The sequence below is a fragment of the Calliphora vicina genome, chromosome 4, assembly GCF_958450345.1.
Source record: "Calliphora vicina chromosome 4, idCalVici1.1, whole genome shotgun sequence".
Taxonomy (NCBI): Eukaryota; Metazoa; Arthropoda; class Insecta; order Diptera; family Calliphoridae; genus Calliphora; species Calliphora vicina.
This window is the reverse complement of record NC_088783.1, coordinates 5,070,035-5,092,401: the sequence shown is the minus strand read 5'-3', so window position 1 is coordinate 5,092,401 and position 22,367 is coordinate 5,070,035. Positions and strand designations below refer to the sequence as shown.

The 22,367-nt window shown below is 27.2% G+C and overlaps 2 protein-coding genes across 7 annotated transcripts in view; one reads left to right on the top strand and one right to left on the bottom strand.

Moving 5' to 3' along the window:
- The window catches only part of LOC135956748 (uncharacterized), a 32,324-nt gene extending 27,848 nt beyond the window's left edge, over nucleotides 1-4,476 (bottom strand). The window contains exons 1-2 of one of the 4 annotated variants that reach the window (XM_065507316.1): nucleotides 4,130-4,476; nucleotides 3,319-3,424 (exon numbers count right to left, since the gene is read on the bottom strand). The gene's annotated coding sequence lies outside the window, so the exon portion shown is untranslated. Of the gene's footprint in view, nucleotides 1-3,318; nucleotides 3,656-4,129 lie in introns of those variants that run through there. The other 3 variants (XM_065507318.1, XM_065507319.1, XM_065507317.1) reach the window with 3 other exon arrangements.
- PAPLA1 (Phosphatidic Acid Phospholipase A1) overlaps nucleotides 1-22,367 on the top strand; it is a 76,506-nt gene that overhangs the window by 29,361 nt on the left and 24,778 nt on the right. The window lies entirely within an intron of this gene.

Genomic DNA, 22,367 nt, shown 5'->3' with positions numbered 1-22,367 from the left:
AATAAATTACACGGAATCTGAAGAACCTAAAACGAAATCGATCGGAATAAAAACTACGGAATTGAAATCATTCCGAACAAAATGTGTGACAGGCCGGTATGATAAAACATAACATAATTTAAGTTTAAGGAAAGAAATTTTAAAGTTAATTTTTGTTACAGTCGACTTTATTTTAAAATAGAACTTTTGTTTCAAAACAAAAGCTTTTTTTTTGAAATAATAAAACAAAATTTTAAATTATATTTCAAATTTGTTTTATGGTAAGACATTTCAAATAATAGCCAACTTTGTAGACTTAAAATCGACTTTAAGGCTTTTGTAGTTAGGCTGAATAGTTTTATTTATTTCATTTAAAATAACCAGGTCACAGGTTTTATGTATATGAAAGTAGATTTTGAACTAACCCATTCGTAATGTTTTATAATATATTATTCTTTAATAATATGGCTACTTTTCAAAACTAAAAAAAAATAGATGCAATAAAAAAAAATATGGTTTTTTTTAAATACTTTTTTTTTTTTAAATTTGATTTGTAATTTTTTCCGCATAATTTATTAGATGAAATCAGCGGGCTGATTCTAGACACTTTATTTAAAAAAAAAATATTAAAGTATTTTTTGAAATGTTTGTTTTTGAATTGTTTATTATTATAAATTTAATAAACATTACTAGAAAAAATCTACAATTAATGCTCATTTCACACTCACGTGTGATACAATAACAAAATCAATGACAATTCATGAAAATATCGTATATATATTGATTCTGACAAGATAGACTTAATTTTAAATAATGGAACAGTTGTCATCTAAGTAATCCTTAAATTGGAATACAACAAGAATTAAAAGAAACAAATTAACTGCTTATTTAGTTTAATGCTTTAAGTAAATTCTAAATTTGAAACAATTTAAACCATCATTAACATCAGTATCAGTATCATGATCATGATTATAATTCTAATTCTAAAGTACATGAGGTTATTATTGTGAATAGACTACATATAGACATATTGTATCTGCCTAACAATAACATTGACTGACTGACAGGTTATGAGGAGATCAACAAATATTATTAAATACACATTAAACGAAATGAAAAAAAACTAAACAGTCACAATTAATGAATTATTGTTTAAACAAAAAAAATAAAGCAAAACAAACACAAATAATCTCTTGATACACAGATGAAAAGAGAAGTTTAAGCTTTTAAGCAAATATTAAATACAAATATAAACAAACAAACAAACAAACAAATAAACAAGCAAACCAACCAGCACATTTTAATTCAATATTCAATGTTTGTTTATTAAAATTTTTGCAAAGCAGCACAGAAAAAACACTCAAAATCAAATAAATCAATAAGATTAACATTAATATTAATATGTATATGATTAATTTAATTTTGATTAACACAGATTTTCAAGTGATTCATTAACATTTGAAATTTGAAAACTAAACTAAACAAATACATTAATACATCGTACGAGTACAACAACTTCTATGAAGATATTAAAAAAATCAAATGAATTAAAAACACGTGAATTTTAAAAATAAATAATTCATTTATCCATAGTATTGTTAATTTTTGTTTAATCCCCTCTAATTAAAAAGGAAAATAAATATTGGAATTAAAAAGTTCATTTATGGATAAATACATCATGAATTATAATATATATTCGTTATGTATGTCAAGAATTTGTTTTATTTGTTTTAATTTAATTTTTAAATATATTCAAATATTTATCATTGCTTTTTTTAATTTTATTTTATAATTATAAGCAAAAATAGTTTTACTAATAAAGGTAATTTGTTGCTTCGAAGAAAGTGCTTACATGTATCTAATGATGTAAACTTACTAAAGTTACATATAATATTTTTTTTTAATTATAGTTAATTGGTTTTCTGTTTTCAAATTAAAAAGTCTAATTTGAAATGTCTTAAAAGCATTTTAATAATTATTTGAAAAAAAAAGAAACTAATAAAAACTAAAAATTTATTGATTTTTAGAGCCATGTTTCAGAGTGACATTTCGTTCAAATGTGAAAATTAAAACTGTTTAATCTTCATAAAAAAAAATTGGACCAATAAATCAAAACAACACTATTCTACATCAAAAATAGGCAGGGGTTCTCATATAGCAAATAAAATTTTATTATCATAGAGTTCAGAAATACTTTTTTTTAATTTTTCTTGATCACTTTTTTTGGTAATTTTTTATTAGCTAATATAGTGAAATAAGTATGTTGCTCTGTAATTTATTTTAAAATTGTTAATTTTCTTTAAAAGATACAGAAAGAATATTTGATATTTATTACATAACATTATGAATCGGGTAATAACAAATAAATACAGTGATTAAATAGGTTATATCTGTGTATAATTCAAACGTTAAAATCCTGTTGCGTAAATCATTATCAAATTTTATAAACCGACCTTAAATTTTTCAATTACAAATGCTTGGCTTTCACAAATCCATTATTATGTTTTGATAATAAAGATTGATATTCAAATGGAATATTTTTGCGTGTCACTAAACTGCAGTATTTTGTTATATACTTTTTATTTTGTATGCTTAGATTTTTTCGCAGATGTGCGTAATCTTTTTTTATCCAAAGATTGTTGCACGTATTTGTTTGTATCTTTTCAAAATTAAGGTATCTTAAATTGTAAACAAATTATAGAAAAAACACGTAATACTTATGCCAAATTCAATGCTACAGAGAAAAGTATAAAAAGCACGTAAATTTAGCCATATATATATGCATTTTGCTTTCATAATTTCTGTAAAATTTTTTGGGCAATTTTTTCACTGGTGAAGTTAAAAAGAAAATTTCGAACAGAAATGGGGCAAAGAACATTGCTAAAATACTTGAAATTTTTAAAATTTTAAAGATAAATTTTTTAATTAAAAAATGCTTAATACTATTTTCACATGAAACCAACATTAAACAATTTAATAATCAAAAGCATCTTGAACATAATGTGTACGAGTATATAGCTATTGAAGACACGTCTAGACGTTTAACTGTACGAATTAGCACTTTAAATGGCATTTAGGCAAAATTACAAAATCACACAATTTTTATACAATAATATTTTTTTTTTCTTGTTTTTCAACAGTCATAATTTTGTACAGATATGTATGTATAGTAGGTACTGATGTATGTATTTAACAAATTTCCTAATTCTATTTAACATTTGATATTTAACCAAAATGAAATACACATTTTTTTTAAATGTCATCCATAAACAAATTTGTTTTTATAAAACACATATACACATTCAGATACATATTTAATAATTGTTTATAAATACTTGCCTTATTTGTTTTGTTAAACAAAACAACTGATGTGAGTTGAGTTGAATTGAATTGTGATGAATAGAAGAACTCGGATGTAAACAGTAAACAAATGATGTGCACAAATCTATATTTTGAAATTATTATTTGAATAATTTATTTATTATTTCTATTTCTACTAGGAAATACATATGTATGTTTTAATAAAATGATAATATTTATTTGAATTTTTTTGTTATTTCTTCTGTTAATCTGTATAATTTGTTATATTTAAAACAGCGTTACAAGACAAGTCTAAGAAAATGAAATAAATTTTTATGGCACTATTAAAATAGTATAGTAAAAAAAGCACAACAGAAATATGTATATTTTTATTTGTTTATTTGTAGTTTTATTTATTATTTATTTTCATTTAAATGCAAAAACAACTTAAACAAAGCACGTGCCATTTACGAATAATGTGTGTGTTTAAAGGATGATTGTGATGATGATGATGATAATGATAATGATGTTGTTGATTTTAGTCACCATGCTTAAACACATGTGTTTTTCATAATTTGTTTTTTGTTTTGTTTTTTTTTTTTGGAAATTGTTGGCTGTTTGTTGTAGTCATGTAGTTGTAAATGTTTATTTTGCACTTGAATTATTACACGCAATATAAACAAATATTTGCATAACAAAAAAAATTTGTAGTTGGTTTTTGTTGATAACTTATATTCTGTTTTGCATAAAATTGAAAGGAATGCCAGTCAGCGAAGCAGCCAGATAGCAAAAACAAAAGACTCAAACAACAAACTCTTTTTTTCTGTTTGGTTTTTCTTAACACACTTACACTTGCACACACTCACACTCACACACAGTCACACAGCTAGACAAACACTCAGGGAATTTTTCCTTTAAATTTGTTTTATTTATTGCAAAAAAATATTAGAAAAATCTTTGACACTAAACGTTTTTCTAAAAAAAAATATTTCTCAAATTTTTTTCTTAACATTTATTTTTTTTTGTTTATAATATTTTCTGTTTGTAACAAATATTAATTATGATTTTTTTTATATTCAAATATTTTTGTTGTTTGTTTATAAATTTATATTTTAGTATAAAATTCTTTTTTTTTTACGGTTTTATTTTATGATTTCAAGCGCTTTGCGAAACAACACCTGCGAAGTTTAAAATGAAACTGAAAGCATTAAGCTAACAGTAGAGCTGAAACAAATTGTGCTGAGTTAGCGACGTTCCCTTAAAAAAATAATACAACGACTACAGCAACGAAATATAAATAACACATAACATAACAAAAAAATAAAAAAAACACGGTATATACTCTGTGTATTTTGTTTCATACTGAAAAGTTCACTTCACAGTGTGGCAAAAAAGTGTTGTAAATAAAATTGAGATGGAAATAACACACTTTTATTTCCGATAATTTAAAGTTATTTTAACTATAAACAAGTAAGAGTGCTATATTCGGCTGTGCCGAATCTTATATACCCTTCACCAAATTATACTTCAAAATTTTAAATATTTTTAGGTAAACAAAATTTATTTTTTTTTCCTGTTGTTTTTTGAAAAAAAAAATTTTCGATTGTTATTTAAATTTTTTTTTTTTAAATTTAAAATTTTTTTTTTTTAAATTTTAAAAAAATTTTTTTTTTTAAATTTTAAAACATTTTTAGTTTTTTCAATTTTTTTTTTTTTTTTAAAAAAATTCGGGTTCAAAATTTTTTTTCCCGATTTTGACCCATTGTAGGTCCAACTTACTATGGTCTTATATACGTCGTTGCAAATGTCTTTGAAATATCTATCATTAGATATCCATATTGTCTATATTAATGTCTTAGTAATCCAGATATAGGTAAAAAATAGGTCAAAAATCGAGGTTGTCTTGGTTTTTTCCTCATATCTCAGCCATTTGTGGACCGATTTTGCTGATTTTAAATAGCAAAATTCTCGAAAGCATGTCTGACAGAATTATTGAAGATTTGGATCCCGAAGATATCTGGGGTCTTCAGAAAACTGATTTCAACAGACAGACAGACAGACAGACAGACAGACAGACGGACAGACAGACAGACAGACAGACAGACGGACATGGCTTAATCGACTCCGCTATCTATAAGGATCCAGAATATATATACTTTATAGGGTCGGAAATGAAAAATGTAGAAATTACAAACGGAATGACAAACTTATATATACCCTTCTCACGAAGGTGAAGGGTATAAAAATACTTAGAATTAGAGTGTTATATGTTGAACTTTGCATTATATCTCGCAGCCAAATGCCATATTTAAATATAGATTGCAGAAATAGTTATATAAATTATAGCCTTATAATGACCAATATTCCTTTATTGGATCATTTTCTAAATTATGTTCTTTATTTGTGCAAATTCAATGCTGTCGTTCAATGTTTAATGTCGATTCGGCTGGTTGACCGGGCTTCACATACGATCTCTTTGGGATCTATTTTGATCTATGGATGGATCTAGTTTTTATCGCTAGTAAAGATGCGGTGCAAAAATTATTCTTTTATAGCGTTCAAACATCATTGCGGATATGCAAAATTGTCTTTTAAGGTTTCTCTGCTTCAATGCGCATGATACCCAATTTCCCTACTTTTGGATAAATCATGCTGCTCGTAAACGTTTTGAATTTGTTGCTTGAGTAGCTTCCAATGATTTTGCAAGCACTTGTTGAGTTTACAACAATATTCATGCAGTAATGCCTCCAATTTTCAAAATCACCACTTGTGCTAGATGCTGAATTTTGTGCCAACAAAGGAAATTTTACATTACTTGCTTAATTTGAAAAAAGTACCGCTGAAGCTACCCAATGCTTTTAGTGAATGTGTTCCATCGGTTTCAACGTGCTAGTGAAACCAATGGAACACATTCATGAACAATTTTCCAAGTATTTTCTGATGATCAGGCCATTTGGCACAAATAGTTATTGCTAATAGTAAACTTCTGTGTTCAAAAATACACAGACTATTTATCAGAGACCGAAAGGTGAAAAAAAATTTCAAAAAATCATAAATTTTTCAAAAATTGAATATAAACAAAACAATTCTCAATTCTGTTACTCAATTCGTTACACATTCTTCATCATATTTTTTCTATAATTTGTTAAAAATTACTAAAAAATTAGAAAGTAACAGAAATTAAGATCAGAAACAATTAAATTTTTTGTCTCACATCAAACCATTAAAAAACAAGTAAATACTACTACTACCCTGCACTAGGGTATTTAATCGATTTACCGTTAATCGGTTAACAAATTAATTTTGTTCGGTTAATTGTTCGAATAATTCAAAATTGTCGATTTTCAAATAACAAATAAAACGATTAATTTGTGTCGATTAACCGATTAACCGAAATTTTAATTCAAATACAAGTACAAATGTCAAAGTAAAATTAAATATTTTTTCGAACATCCAAGAAACATATTTAGTGAGTATAACAACTAACATATTTAATTTACATGTATTTGTCGGAGAAGAACATGTATATAGCAGAAATTGGAGACATTACTGAAACGGGTCTTTTATCATAACTTATCGAAATTATTAAAAGTATTCAAAAACTAAAAAGAACCAAAAAGCACCAATTGTATGGAAATTAGAAAATCTAAAAAAAAATCAGATATTGGATATTCTTTATCATGCCTTACTTTCGATTTCTCCAACATCTACAATCAGCGAGAGAGATTTTTCCAAGCTAAGTTTTATTAAAATTAAAGAAATTTTTTTAAATTTTTTGGTTGAATTGTTATGTTTCGTTTATTTTTGATGATTTTGTTCTTTTTATTAATAAAATACTTAAATAAATAAGTATTAACAAAATTCGTGGTTTTATTTATATTTAAAATTTAAATAGAAATTATTCGGTTAATCGAATAATTTAAAATTAACCGATTAAATAAACCGATTAAACTAGAAACCCAATTAATTGAATACCCTACCCAGCACTGAGTAAATGAGCAAAAAAAAAATTCATTTAATTTCAATAATTTATTTTCGGAAGTTATCCTTATATTTAAGTTATGACTAATTATGCACCGATCGTCATTTACGTATTTCTGTTTAATTTAATGTGGATATCAACATTTTTAAAAGATTTATGATCATTAAAGTGATTTTCGGAAGTTGGCATTATATTGGAGCTATGACTATGACCGATCATTATAGAATTTGTGTAGATATTTTTATAAATTAAACATTTATGACCGATAAAGTCCAATTTAGGGAGGACGTTTGTATGGGGGCTTGTGAAATAATGGATCGATCCTTGTCCTTGGGCTGAAACAAATGTATACACATAATTTGATCGAAATATCTTCAAAAGTGCGACACTAGGTTTTCATGACGGTCGGACATCGTTTAATCGACTCTGAAAGTGATTCTTTTTCGATCGGTATATTTTAAGGTGGGTGTTAGACTAATAATTTTGGGCGTTACAAACATTAGCACTAAACCAACTATATTGGTGTATGGTATAACAACAAAAACTAATAAAGGTCATACCAAACCATGTAAATAAAAATCATTTAATAACTGTTATTTTGAGAAAAACGTTGTACATATTTTATTCCCGATAATTTACACAAAAATTGGTGCCCATGGTTGGCATATCCGAATATAACACTTGGTTTTTATGCATATTTCCAAATATGAATCGTAATGGTAAAATTCGAATCGAAATGTTAAAATACAAATAAAATATGTGTAAAAGAAATGTATAGCAAAAATAGAAAAGCAAACAAAAAAATATTATAATTTAACATCATAGTGTGACGAATGTGCATCAGGTGCAGATTTTTTACACTCTTTAAACATTTATTAAAAAACTAATTTTTTTTACAATAACTTATTTTGTAACGGTATAGAATAGGGTTCCTAATTTCCCGCCTTTTTTTATGCATTCTCGGGAGAAAATAATAAATTTGTGCTTTTCGGGTATTTTCGGAATTCGCTTATATATTTTTTAAATCATTTCATATTATATGCAGAAATAATACTGTAACTTTAAAATTAAGAAATTTCTGAAATTTTCCGACATGCAACTCTATTAGCAACCCTAGTATAAAACCATTAAATCAATATTTTTAAACACCTATTTAAAAATTAAGGAGTAGAAAATGATAACGGCAAAGATTTTTTAACATGGAAACAGTATTGAAATTTTGAACATTTATTTTAAATATTTGCGCGTATCAGTACTTCAACGAAATTTTATATTTTTCAAAAGTAGAAAGTAGACTTTACTAGTCTACTTTCTGCAATTTTGCAAACTTTCAGTTATAGCTAAATACAAAAATTATTGAAAAAAAGCGAAATTGCTTAATTAACGTTACCAAAATAATTTAAATTAACGTTACCCTTACATTTTCACTGTTTTACAAATTTAGCTTGAATATGTTTTGAAAATGTTTGTGATTTTACCAAAATTTTGTTCCACTGTACCTGTGGTATATAGTGGTTTTGTTTTTGTTTGGTTTTTATTTGTTTTTTTGGTAAAGCAGTCTTGCTCTCTTGTCATACGACATAGAATGTCTGTTAAATATTTGCAAAAAAAAAAAGATAAAAAACACTCATAAACACAATAAAAACAAAAATATTTTCCATCATTATCATTCATACAATCATCAATCGTTTTGTCTGTCTATCTGGCGGTCTGCTGTATTTGTGCGAGTGCGAGAGTCTGTTTAACTAACCATCTATCTAACACCATCCATAGCAAAGCAAAGCAAACCAAAGCATACAAAATCAATGCAAAGCAAACAATCGCAACACATCACTTCAGCCAAAGGCTAAGCGTTGTTAAATAAATTTCAAATACTCTATAGAAATATGTATATCTACAGAGATGTGTATATATATGTAAATATGTATGTATAAACATAATATTCTCATAATACTACTACAATATGTTTAAAGTTTAAACAGCAATTTTTGAAATACTCGTACATGGAAACCAAATTTAAATTAAGTTTAGTTTGTTAAGTTAAGTTAGGTTCATTTCATTTCAGCTGTGATGAGATGAGTTTAAAATTTAAGTATTTCTTTGGATTTTATTTGATGAGCGGTGGATCGGTCGATCGTTTGGAGTGTGTGCGTTTGTGTGTGGTGCGTTAAATAAGTAATTTAAAGTTACAAACATAGATACAAATATAGGTATGAACATGAACGAACATACATATGTCTTTACTTGTAATATTTATTTGCATTTGCGTATCGTGTCGTATTGTATTAGAGTTATTGTACTGTATTATGGCATTTTGTATCTCACAGCGATACGAGTCTATTAAAACAGACGGACGGACGACAGCTTAAAAAGCCTCCGTTTAGTCTGAGTTTATTACCGCGGTTATTGTGTGTCTGTTTTTATTTTTTTTTTGTATTTTCTGGTCGTATATTGATGAACATCTTAAAACACCAGACAAGTCTATTCATACTCGGTTTTACTATTTCTCTATTACCGATTGATCGATGTTAGTGTTGGCAACAACATACAACTTGTTTAGTTGTTGGTACTTATGGTTAGTTCGTCTGTTAGTCAGTCAGTCAGTTAGTTATTTAGTTAGTTACTCTGTAGCGCTTTAGCTCTTTTCTTATTTGTTTACTTCTCTTTGAAGGTTGATTAATTTTTTTTTGTTGTCTCATTTAATTTAAGGTGAGAGTGTTGTTTTGTGTTTTTTTTTTGTTCAGTGCATTTTTTGTTGCTGTCATTAATTGTGCTGAAATTTGCAAATTATTATAATTATAAGTATTTTTCTTTTGAAAATTAATTGTTGGCCAAGAAGTGAAATTTCTTTTTAAATACAAAACTATATATGAAGTTTTAATGTAGAAATAATACAACGAAATTAAACATTTTAAAAACATACATAGATTCTGAAAATTAAGAAAATATTGCTTTTTTGTGGAATTATCGTGTTCACGATTTAATTAATCCGTTTCAAATGAAAAAAATGCAAAATTTTTGCAATTTCTCTGGTAAGAAATTTAAAAAATAAGTTGAAATATTTTATTTTGATGGTAGTTTGTTGTAGTTCTTTAGAAAATAATCAGCCTTCAGGGTTTCCTGAATATTTCCTGAATTTCATTATAAGTTTTCTTCTTAAAGGTTTCCCTTGTGAATTGTGGCTAATCGAATGACTTGATTGTATCCATCGATTTTCTTTCGATACCGTTAACAGAAAATGTATTGAGACAGTAGAATTACGATTTAAATAACAAAACTTTTGTCACCTCAACTAATATTTTTCAATCATAACAGAAAAATTCAGGCATTTAGACTGAATCAATTGATTTGTACCAACGAATCGTCATATGCGGGAAGTTTTGCTTTACTTCTTTATTTACCAAAGCTTAAAGTAAATTTGTTCCATGGGTTTCAACGTGTTAGAGATGGTTTGTGCGGTTCAGAAGTAGTGATTTTGACACAAATATCACACAGGTCTGCCAATAAAATTTGAAGACCATGAATTGGAGGCATTACTCCATGAATATTTTTGTTAAATTCGACAAGAGCTTGCAAAATCATTGGTAGCTACTCAAGCAGCAATTTCAAAACGTTACCGAGCAGCAGAATTACTCCAATAACAGGGAAATTGGGTACCATAACAATTAAAGCCGAGAGACCTTGAAATACCATTTTGCAGGTCTGAAATGATACTTGAACGTCATAACAGAAATTCATTTATGCACCGAATCATTGCTTGCGATGAAAAATGGATCCACTACAATACCCCGAAGCATAAGAGAACCTGTCAATCTGCCCAATCGACATCAAAGAACAATATCCACGGCGCTAAGGTAATTCTCCGTGTTTGGTGGAAGCAAAAGGCTCCTATCTATTATGAGCTGTTGAAATCTGGCCAGACCATCACAGGGAATCTGTACCGAACGCAACTGATTCGTTTGAAGCGAGCATTGGACGAAAAATATACGGAATATTCTGCCAGACATGAAACCATAATATTCCATCAGCGCTCGGCCACATGTTGCAATAACTGTTAAAAAATTAGAATGAAATTTTGCCTCACTTCCTTCTCACGATCTACGCTTTATAGTGTAGATCGTGCACTGTCCGACTACTATTTGTTTCGATCGATACAGAACGCTCACTCCGGGATACTCTTCACTTTGGATTATCCGATATTGGCTTGATTCGTTCTTGGTCTCAAAAGATGATTAGTTCTTTTGGCTCGGAATCAATATGTTGCCAGAAAGATGGGAACTTTTTCCTAACAATGGTCAATACTTTAAATAAACATTTAAAAAAATAGCGAATTTTTAAGTCATACACCCAATAATTAAAGTTTTTTTCAGGCCGAACAGAAACTTTTCATTGTACTATTGTATCGAAAAAAATGTATTATTTTATTTTTAGAACGAACTTATTTGTAGGTGCCCTGCAGCAGCCACTTTACATTATGGACTCCATTAATCAACCAAATTAATTATTATTCCAATTTTTTACCTAATTCGAAACCGAATATTCGTTCTGACTCTAATGATTTCTTATTTTGCTAGCAACAATATAAATTGTTTTAATACAACATATTTATTCAGTTTAATTTAAAGTTTATTTTTAATTAAACCATAATACAAAACGTTCTTTCTAAGTTTAGTACAATTATTTATAACAAAAACAAAATTTCATTGAAATTTTAAACAATTTAAATAACCTTGAAGAATGTTTTTTTATACTCGTATATTGTATTGAATATTTTAAGTTTAATTATGAAAAAAAATAAACTTTCTAATGAACAATGAAATTTAATACAAAAGTCATGAACAACTGTTGCCAAAAAGTAAAATAATAAAAATCAGCTTTTATATTTAACCCAGTTAATGAAGAAAAACAAATACTAATAAAGTTCTTAAAAGAAGCACACATTTCCAAATTGCGTATATGTCATGAAGTGCCATATCATTTCAATACAAAACTAAATTTTGAACAAATTAATATTGTTATAGCTACACACCAAGCCATACATATTATAGTACAAAATAAAAGCATCTAAAGTGATGAATTAAAAAAAAAAGAATCAAAAATTATTTCCGCTTTTTTGATACAAATTTATACCAACTAATAAAACAGCCAACATAGTGCATTTAACTAACAGTGTTTGATTGAATACTAGACAAGTTTAAGAAAATGAGGTTATTAAACGACTTTAAAATGCCTTATTAAAATATGTGGACGAGCGTTGTCATGATAGAATATTACTGCTAAATGTCTGGCCAGGTTCCATGTGATGGTCTGGTCAGATTTCAGCAGCTCATAGTATATATAACATATTTGCTCACACCAAATACTGAAAATTACCTTAGCGCCATGAATATTTGGCTTTGGTGTCGATTCGGCTGGTTGACCGGGCTCTTACGCTTCGGGTTATTGTAATGGATCCATTTTTCATCGCAAGTGATGATTCGGTGCAAAATCGTGTTTCAAGGTCTCTCAGCTTCAATTCCTGTTTTTGGATGAATCCTGCTGCTCGCAAACTTTTTAAAATTGCTGTTTGAGTAGCTCCCAATGATTTTGCAAGCTCTTGTTGAGTTTTACAACAATATCCATGGAGTAATGCCTCCAGATTGAAGTTAATGTATGGCTTATAACAATCAAGTTCAAATAGTTTCACATATTAATGGTCAAAAACTGACAAGAAAATATGTTTTTATGTAGTAATTTTAATCTTGGGTCATTGTTGACTTTGTAAAGGCCATAGGCAGTAGTTTTATATAGCGGATAGTAAAGTAAATATTTCAGAATGAGTGAGATCGAAAAACTTTAACACACGTTTTTCCTTAAAACTTTTAACCCAAGTATTATTTAATTTTTTTTTATCAATTTACCCTTGTAAAGCAAGTCAGTTATTATGTTTAATGTCAACTATGTTCATATGTTGTCAATCTAATTAAAATGAGTGACGAGAAAAAAGTGCGTTCTAAAATGTTTTCAACAAAATTGAGCTTGCTCCTAAAATAATCAAAGGTCTGCCGTCAAACTGCTTCCAATGTTATTAAACAGTATCGGGGGAACGTATCCGATGATAGAAAACCTGGTTCAGGTAGAAGGAATGGTCTATATGATGTTTCTAAAGCCAATACACAGTACTCGGACTATTTGGTACGAAAAGTAAAAGTCAATGCAGGTTTAAAAACATACAAGACTCAAAAATTTCCTGCTAAAAATTTAGCGGCCAAAGACAGAGCACGGAAATTGAAGTCAAATTTTATAAAAAAAATACACTTGCTGCATAATGGATGACGAAACCTATGTTCTGGAAAATTTTTCGCAGCTTGCACTTCAATTTTTTATATTACTGAATGTTGTAGATAAGTTTGGGGACCCAAAAGTAGAACATTTTCCCAAAAAAATTCTTGGCCAAACATTTGTTACAAAGGGCTCTATGAATACCGAAATTTACATCAAGGAATGTTTACAATGTGTCCACTTATTTTTGGCCTGATTTGGTATCCTGTCACTACGGTAAGCAAGGTCTTGAGTGGTACAAGATCAATAATGTGGTATTTGTACTAAGAGAGAGAAATCCTCAAAACTGCCTGGAGCCAAGGCCAGTGGAGAGAGATTGGGCTTTTGTTAAAAGAGAATTGAACAGGTGTCCAAAAGTGTGGTAGATTTTAAACGGACATAAAAACCTTAATGGAAAAGGTTCATAAATTCATCACTAATGATTAGAACTATAAAACTATATTTTTTGTAAGTTGTAAAAATAATTTCAATCAAATAAAAAAAAAAAATAAAAACTCTAGGTTTAGTGGTTTCTTTTTTTATTAAAATTTATGTATGTTTTAAGATTTTTTCGAACTCACTCCTTAGTACCTACCAAAAACACACTACAAAATCCCAAAACACTCTGAATATACAATAAATAATTCAAGCCTTTCTCAGTGAAAAAATATGGTTTTGAAAAACTGATTGGAAGGGGATAAAAAATCCAATTTTTTTACAAAACTACGTTTAATATGAAACATTTAGTATGCTATACAATGTTAAAGTAGAGTGTTAAACAAATCAATAAAAATTAAATTGATATTAACAATAAAATAAAATCAAAGAAAATAAAATAAAACATGTTTTATTATCATTAAAAACGCGTGGTGAATATAAAATTTAAATTAATTTATTTGTCTATATATTTTTTGACGCTCTCTTTACCTCTCTTGTGAATCAACTTTTATTTTATGCTGTTCAGCAAACAAGTCAGCCAGCCAGCCAGTCAGTCAGCTAACACACATAAATAAATAGTAATAATATCAATATTAACAATATTAATCGTTAAAATAAAATTAATTTAATAAAGCAAATAAAACAAAAAAAAAAAATAAAAAATAACTCGGGATAGAGATAGATCGATGTGTTAGAGGAATAAAAACAAAAGCAAACTAATTGACTGGCTGAGTTGAATGGATTGAATAAATAAATAATTGTTTTATTTAAGTCTATTTCTGTCTCTAGCTCGATTTTTCATTTATTTTGTTGTTCATATTTCATATAGAAGATTTTGAATTTAAAATTTGAAATTTAAATTGCAAACTTCTTAGATTCAAGTTCATATGATTAATTAATAATTCAACAACTACAACATCAAACAAACAAATAAATAAATAAATTATTGTTTTAAAAAACCAGTACTCACTGGTTATTCAAATAATATTGTATTAATATTTATAAATAAATAAATAAATAAATAAATAGTAACACAAAAACAGAACATTGAATGTAATAAACTTAATTTTATTAGAATTTAATTAAAAAATCTTTTTATATACTTCATTCTTTGTTTATTTATTAAAATATATTTCTTCTAAAGAAAATAAACAGAGCATAAAAGATGTGTAACTGACCAAGGTTAAAATAAATAAACAACCATTATAAATAACAACAAAAAAAGGTTTTATCTAAAAGTATTCATTTAAAAAAAAGTAGTTCAAGAATTATTCTTAATTTGTAGACATGTAAAAAGATTTAACTGTAGTTTTTTTTTAAATTTTATTGTATATAGTTACTCGTATACAAGTATAAAACTACGCGACAAATTGACAATGTTACTGATCTTAGTAACACAGATATTTTTGACCAAGAAACATGTTGATTTTTAATGTACAGTGGTTTGGTCAAAAGTAAATTCATATGATTTGATAATTTTTATGTATAAATTAATTATAATTTTATTATTCATGAACATTTAGTAATTTGATGTTTTTTTTTTATTTTCATTACAGGTAAGCTTTACAAATCTGACTTAAATCTTTCAAAATGGTGGTGAGTTTCAATTCTACAATATTTTACAATCTTTTTATATGTTGAGACATCGAATTGGCATTTGTTTAAAAATCCTTCTTTATATAATTAGTAAATTTAAAACAGTTTACCATCTTCAATAAAATTGTTTAAATTAATAATGTCCCCAGAAACTTAAAAGCTTCTAAAGTTTTTAAAGACCCTAGTAATTAAGAACTAGTTACACATTGGTTCTAAATTTTTTCTAAATATTGGGCGTATGACTTAAAAATGTGGGATTTACAATAGATGGCGTATCTTTTGAACGAGGTTTTCGTTTTTAATAAGTTATATGTCATTTTAAAGGGTACAGATCTGTCATTTATTTTCGCTTAGTTATTAAACATTATAGTGTAAACAACAAAGTTTTTATTTGTGCCAAAGCGTCATATGCGCTTTAATTTTCATAAAAAGTGCCGCTGAAGCACACCGATTGCTTGTGTTCCATCGGTTTAAATGTGCGAGAGATGGTTTGTTCGGTTCAGAGGTGGTGATTTTGACACGGAAGACAAAGATCGCCCGAGGCCAGCCAAAAAAGTTTCAAGACCAAGAAATTGGAGGTTATTGTCAAACTCAACAAGAGCTTGTAAAATAATTCGGAGCTACTCAATCATAAATTTCAAAACTTTTGCCGGCAGCAGGAAAATTGGGTACCATACGAATTGAAGCCGAGATAACTTGAATGACGATTTTGCATGCCTGAAATGCTGCTTGAACGCTATAAAAGAAATCATTACTTGCGATGAAAAATGGATCCATTACGATATTCCGAAGCGTAAGAGATCGCATGTGATGCTCGGCCAACCAGCCGAATCGATACCAAAGCCAAATATCCAAGGCGCTAAGGTAATACACTGTATATGAGCTTCTGAAATCTAGCCAGACCATCGCAGGGAACCTGTAACTGATTCGTTTAAAGCGAGACTTTGCTGAAAAACGGCCAGAATATGCGGCCAGACATGAGACCGTTATATTCCATCATGACAAGGGTCGGCCACATTATGTTAAAAACTATTTAGAATAAAGTGGTTGAGGAGTTTTGTCTCACCCGCCTTATCGTTCAGACTTTGTCTGGTACTTACTTACATTAATATTAACTTTTTATAATTTCATACGCATACATACTTTGAGAAATGGTTTAAGGAACTAGATTGTTTTCAAAATTGTTATCAACATTTAAATTTTTAACTTTAAGAATTTTTAAAAAACAAGCAACCATATTATTTCTCATTTATTGCTACATATCGTCCCCTCAATAAAATAATAGTGTATAAGCTATACACCATCATTTTTTTGCATAATAAGAATCTACATAACTGACTCTATATGTGGTAAAAATTTGGTGAAATTCTACTTCTACAAAGTAGGTCAAAAGATCAATTGAAATATTACTTTTGTTCTAGATATCTACTAACACAAAAATTTTAAACTCAATTATTTCGAAATGACAAAAAAGTTATACACTATTGTTTTATTAAGGGAACGATATATCCAGTAGTTTAATATACCATCAAAGTGATATCTCTGAAACCAAGCCGTTAAAACTAAGAGTAATAACTTAATAACAATATTAATTTTTTGTTTGTGAATTTTCTCTTAACATTTCATTGAAAATGTGCTCAAAATGCTCTTCATTAATAGAGAGAAAATTACAAACATTTTGCAATTCATGAAAAAAAATTTTTTTTTTACTGTTAAATACATTTAAACTGAGCTCTACTGCCACTATTAAACCAGTTGACATTTCGATGTTAAACAACATTTTTACTGTAAACAGGTGGTTCTGGTAGTTGCCAACAACAATAACAACAAAAAATAATAAATAAAATTCTAAAAATTATTGTATAAAAAAAATATATAAAAAATAACAAATAAGTAAATTCATGTAACGCTTGGTTAAAATTGCGGCATGTTACTAAAACAAAAACAATTTCAAAAATTTACAACAACAATAGCAACAACAACTGAACGTCAATTGATATCAAATTTAATATGTATGTATGTAGGTTCATACAATTAACAATAACAAAAACAGAAAATGTGGATATTTAGTGGACAACAATATGATCCCATTATTACAGATGTTCTCAAATGGTATTAGGCGGGTTCTATAAATTATTTTTATAATAAACCGTTTTAAACGAATTCCAGCCGAGTTGTGTTTAGCGGTTTTCTAAAAACAGTGTATTAACAAATATTAAGCCAAGGACTTAATTATCTCATTCGTATCGAAAAATGATTTCGATATCGAAATTATGATAAAATGTATAAATATCTTGCTCGATATCGAATGCCATAAGCTCAAATAAGAAAATTACAATCAGTTTTACTCGATATCGAATGCGGTAATTCGGCACCAGACTCGAATTCAAAATCTTAAAGTTAATTAAAAAAAAGCATATTACAAAATTATTACAAAATATGTCTTTAGAAAAAGTACTTTTTTAAGAAATATAAGAATTTTTATTATATGTAGAATGTTTTCTGAAAAAATTTATTTTGGGAATCTCTGTAAAATTGTATTGTTTTTTTAATTTACATTTATGTTGTTATTATTCTTGTAGTGGTTATATATTTTAACAAATATATAACTATTTTTATATGTGAACCAGTTTTTTTTATTTCTAAAATACATTTAATTTGAAAATTAATAACAAAACAAGCAGTTTCCCCAAATACGATTCCCATAAGATATTGCGAACCATTAAATTCAAAATTCAGACTCTTCCAGAAAGTATGCAGAGTTTGCAAAAATCGTTTAGCATGAAAAACAAAAACAAGACACTTATAAATTTTTAATAATGAATTTTTTAAATTTAACAAAACTACAAATTTGAAAGTTTTTATTTCAAAATTATTATTAAAAACATTATTTGCATAATTATGTTAATATACGAGTATAGGCATACATACTAGTCTAGAATTTAGATTACATATCTGTATCACTTTAAATCTATAGGATTTTTTTGCGTGCAATTCGATATATCGCAATGGTTTCCTCTAAAGAGAGTCAACTCAATATTTAAAAATTTTTTAATGGCTTAAAAGCTATTTGAAAAATGTAGTAAAATACTACTTTTTAAAAAAAGTAGTAAAAATACAATTCTGAAAAAGTAGTAAAAATACTACCTTCTTGAAAAAGTAGTAAAAATACTACCTTCTTGAAAAAAGTAGTAAAAATACAACCCTTTTGAAAAAAGTAGTAAAAATACAACCCTTTTGAAAAAAGTAGTAAAAATACTACCTTCTTTTTTGAAAAAAGTAGTAAAAATACAACCTTTTTGAAAAAAGTAGTAAAACTTCTACCGTTTTGAAAAAGTAATAAAAATACTACTCTTTTGAAAAAAGTAGTAAAAATACTACTTTTTGAAAAAAGTAGTAAAAATACTACCTTTTTGTAAAAGTATTAACAATACTACCGTTTTGAAAAATGTAGTAAAAATACAACCCTTTTGAAAAAAGTAGTAAAAATATTAACTTTTTGAAAAAGTAGTAAAAATACTACCTTTTTGAAAAAAAGTACTAAAAATACAACCCTTTTGAAAAATATAGTAAAAATACTAACTTTTTGAAAAATAGTAAAAATACTACCTTTTTGAAAAATGTAGTAAATACAACCTTTTTGAAAAATGTAGTAAAAATACTACCTTTTTGAAAAAGTAGTAAAAATACTACCTTTTTAAAAAAGAGTACTAAAAATACAACCCTTTTGAAAAAAGTAGTAAAAATACTAACTTTTTGAAAAATAGTAAAAATACAACCTTTTTGAAAAATGTAGTAAAAATACAATCTTTTTGAAAAAAGTAGTAAAAATACTACATTTTTGAACAATAGGGTACTAAAAATACAACCCTTTTGAAAAAAGTAATAAAAATTCTAACTTTTTGAAAAATAGTAAAAATATTACCTTTTTGGAAAATGTAGTAAAAATACAACCTTTTTGAAAAAAGTAGTAAAAATACTACCTTTTTGAAAAAGTAGTTTTCTTCAAATTGTATGTTAAACTATATCGAAACCATTAAGAAGACCTTGAAAGGCTATTTGGCATGTCTGAAATGAAGTTCAAACCTCATTTATAATATAAGAAAATAATTTTGGCACCGAATCATTTCTGTTGATGAAAAATGGATCCAATACGATAACCTGAAGCGTAAGAGATTGTCCGTGAAGCCCGTCCAACAGCCGAGTCGACACCAAAGACAAATATCGATGGCGCTAAAGTAATTCTCTGTATTTGGAGAGAGCAAAAGGGTCCTAAAAACGCCCAGAATATGTGGCCAGACATGAAACCATAATATACCATCATGGCAACACTCGAAAACCGATTAACCACTTGATTTCAACTTCTTAAAATTTGGTCAGTATTCTTTTTATAGAACAACAAATGACTGATCCCTTAAAAGTCCTGCAACATTTCCTTTATAATTTTTTTTAATAAATAATAATAAACGAATTTGTATGGTTTGAATTAGTAATCCGTTCGAACATTTAACCACTTGTCGTCTGATAAGTGAAATGGATACGAAGTAAATATATTAATGTTTATATTTTTGTCGGTTAAATACATATTTGCATTTGTAATTTTTTACTCATTTAAGTCATTTGTTGTTTTCTTAAATATTATGTAAATAACATGTCATTAAAGCGCCCGTTTTTTTTTAAATTTATTTTTTTGATTACTTAGCGAAATTAAAAATTGCAATAATAAACAAAACTTAAAATTGACAAACTTACACAAAGATATTTTGTTGTTATTTTATTTTGGCAAACAATTAACACTTTTTGTTTCTGTTTTTGTTATTTTTGGGTTGCGTATGAATTTATTTTGTTTACAAATTTATTAAGGTAAAGTTCAACAATTTTATTTTAGTATAGTGTTAATAAAATTACAATTCAGTAAATGAATTACGAAGAAAATAAAAATAAAATAAAAAAAAAAAATATTTCAAAAACAATTTAATTTTTTCTCTTTCGAAGGGGTGATGATGGCATTTTTATTTAAATTATTTTTGTTAAAGTTAAATATTTTCGTTTACGGTTTACGCGTTAAACATTTGCACATTTATTTTATTGATTAAGGATACACTGTCTGTTGTTTTGTTGTTAAACTTTAATTTATGTGGATGTATTTTTAACAAGTTAAAAATAGGAATTTTTAAACGCCTGGTTTTAAATGTATACTGAACTGTTTTAAAATTTGTCAAGCCTTTTTGTAGATTTCTTAACGTAATTTTTGTGTTTTATCTATTTAAACTAAACCTTAAATAATCGATATGTATTTGTATTTAAAAAATATTAGTTTATTTAAGAATATACTATGTATGTATGTATGTATGTAAGTACGTTGCTGAAAAACAATAACTTTTAATACATGATTTCGTAAATAAAATATCAGGTGTGTCAAAGTCATTTTGTATTTTAAAGTTAAAGATGATAAGATTAATATGTATTGTACTTATTTTTTTTTCTTCAAAAATTTATTTACCTGCAAAGCGGCGTTTTCTTTTAAATATTCAAACTTGTACAGGGAATTTCCAATCTTAGAAAGAAACCATATTATTATGTGTTTATGTAGCTTTGTTATGTAAACTTATTACAAATTTTATGTCTACAAACATACGTCATTTCTAGGCAATGATTCATTTCCTTTATTATAACTTATAATAATTGTATGTTTGGCAAAAGGTTCACAAGAGAAAAGAAACAAAAAAAAAACTAACAAATTCAACTTATTATTCCAAAATTGCTCTACTTTTTTTTGTAGGTAATTTCAAATTTAAATTATAACAAAACATAAACACTTCAAAAATTTAATTCCTCGGGCACATTTTTATTAAAATTAAAAAAAAAAATGCAAAACTTTTACATAAACTTACCACCACTTCACTTAATTTTAGTAGAAGACTGACAGACTGCCACAATAATCATTATCATCATGATCATCATTTAAAGAAAGCAAAGTGTTTTTGTCTGAAGTTCGTGGCTGAAGTCTTTTGTTTTGATTTGTTCACTACACTTTTTTTTCTTAATTTTGTTTGGTCAAATCTGTAGTGATGAGTGAACTAACAGATCACAGTGGGTTATGAGATGAAATATGTAAGCGAAGGAATATAGTCAGCGTTGATATTCATATAATAAAAATAACCAGTGTCTAATGTTTTTGTGTTAAAATGTTCACAAGTTTAATATATTTATTATAATGAATGCGGCTGTTAATAATTTTCATTCTCTTAAATAAATCAAATAATTCACTGGTGTTTACTCACTTTTGACGCCCCTAGTATATATTACGGGTATAACCAAATTTTTGTCTTAAAAATGCGTGATTATTTCAAATTTTTAGCTTTTATTTTGAAATATTTGTACAATATAAATTTATTGAAATTATTGGCCATTGTTGTTAGCTATGACCTTTTCCCATCTTTCTGGCAACATATGGATTGCGAGCCATAAGAACTACTCATCTTTTGAGGTCAAGAACGAATCAAGTCCATATCAGATACTCTGTTATAAAGTGAGGGGTATCACAGAGAGAGTTTTCTACATCGATCGAAATAAATACGAGGCAAAACTTCACAACTACTTCATTCGAAATAATTTTTTAATAGGTATTGCAACATGCGGACTAGCGTTCTCATGATGAAATATTACGGTTTCATGTCTGGCCGCATATTCTGGGAGTTTTTCAGCCAATGCTTCTTTCAAACGAATCAGTTGCATTCGGTACAGGTTCCATGTTCTGCAGCTCATAACA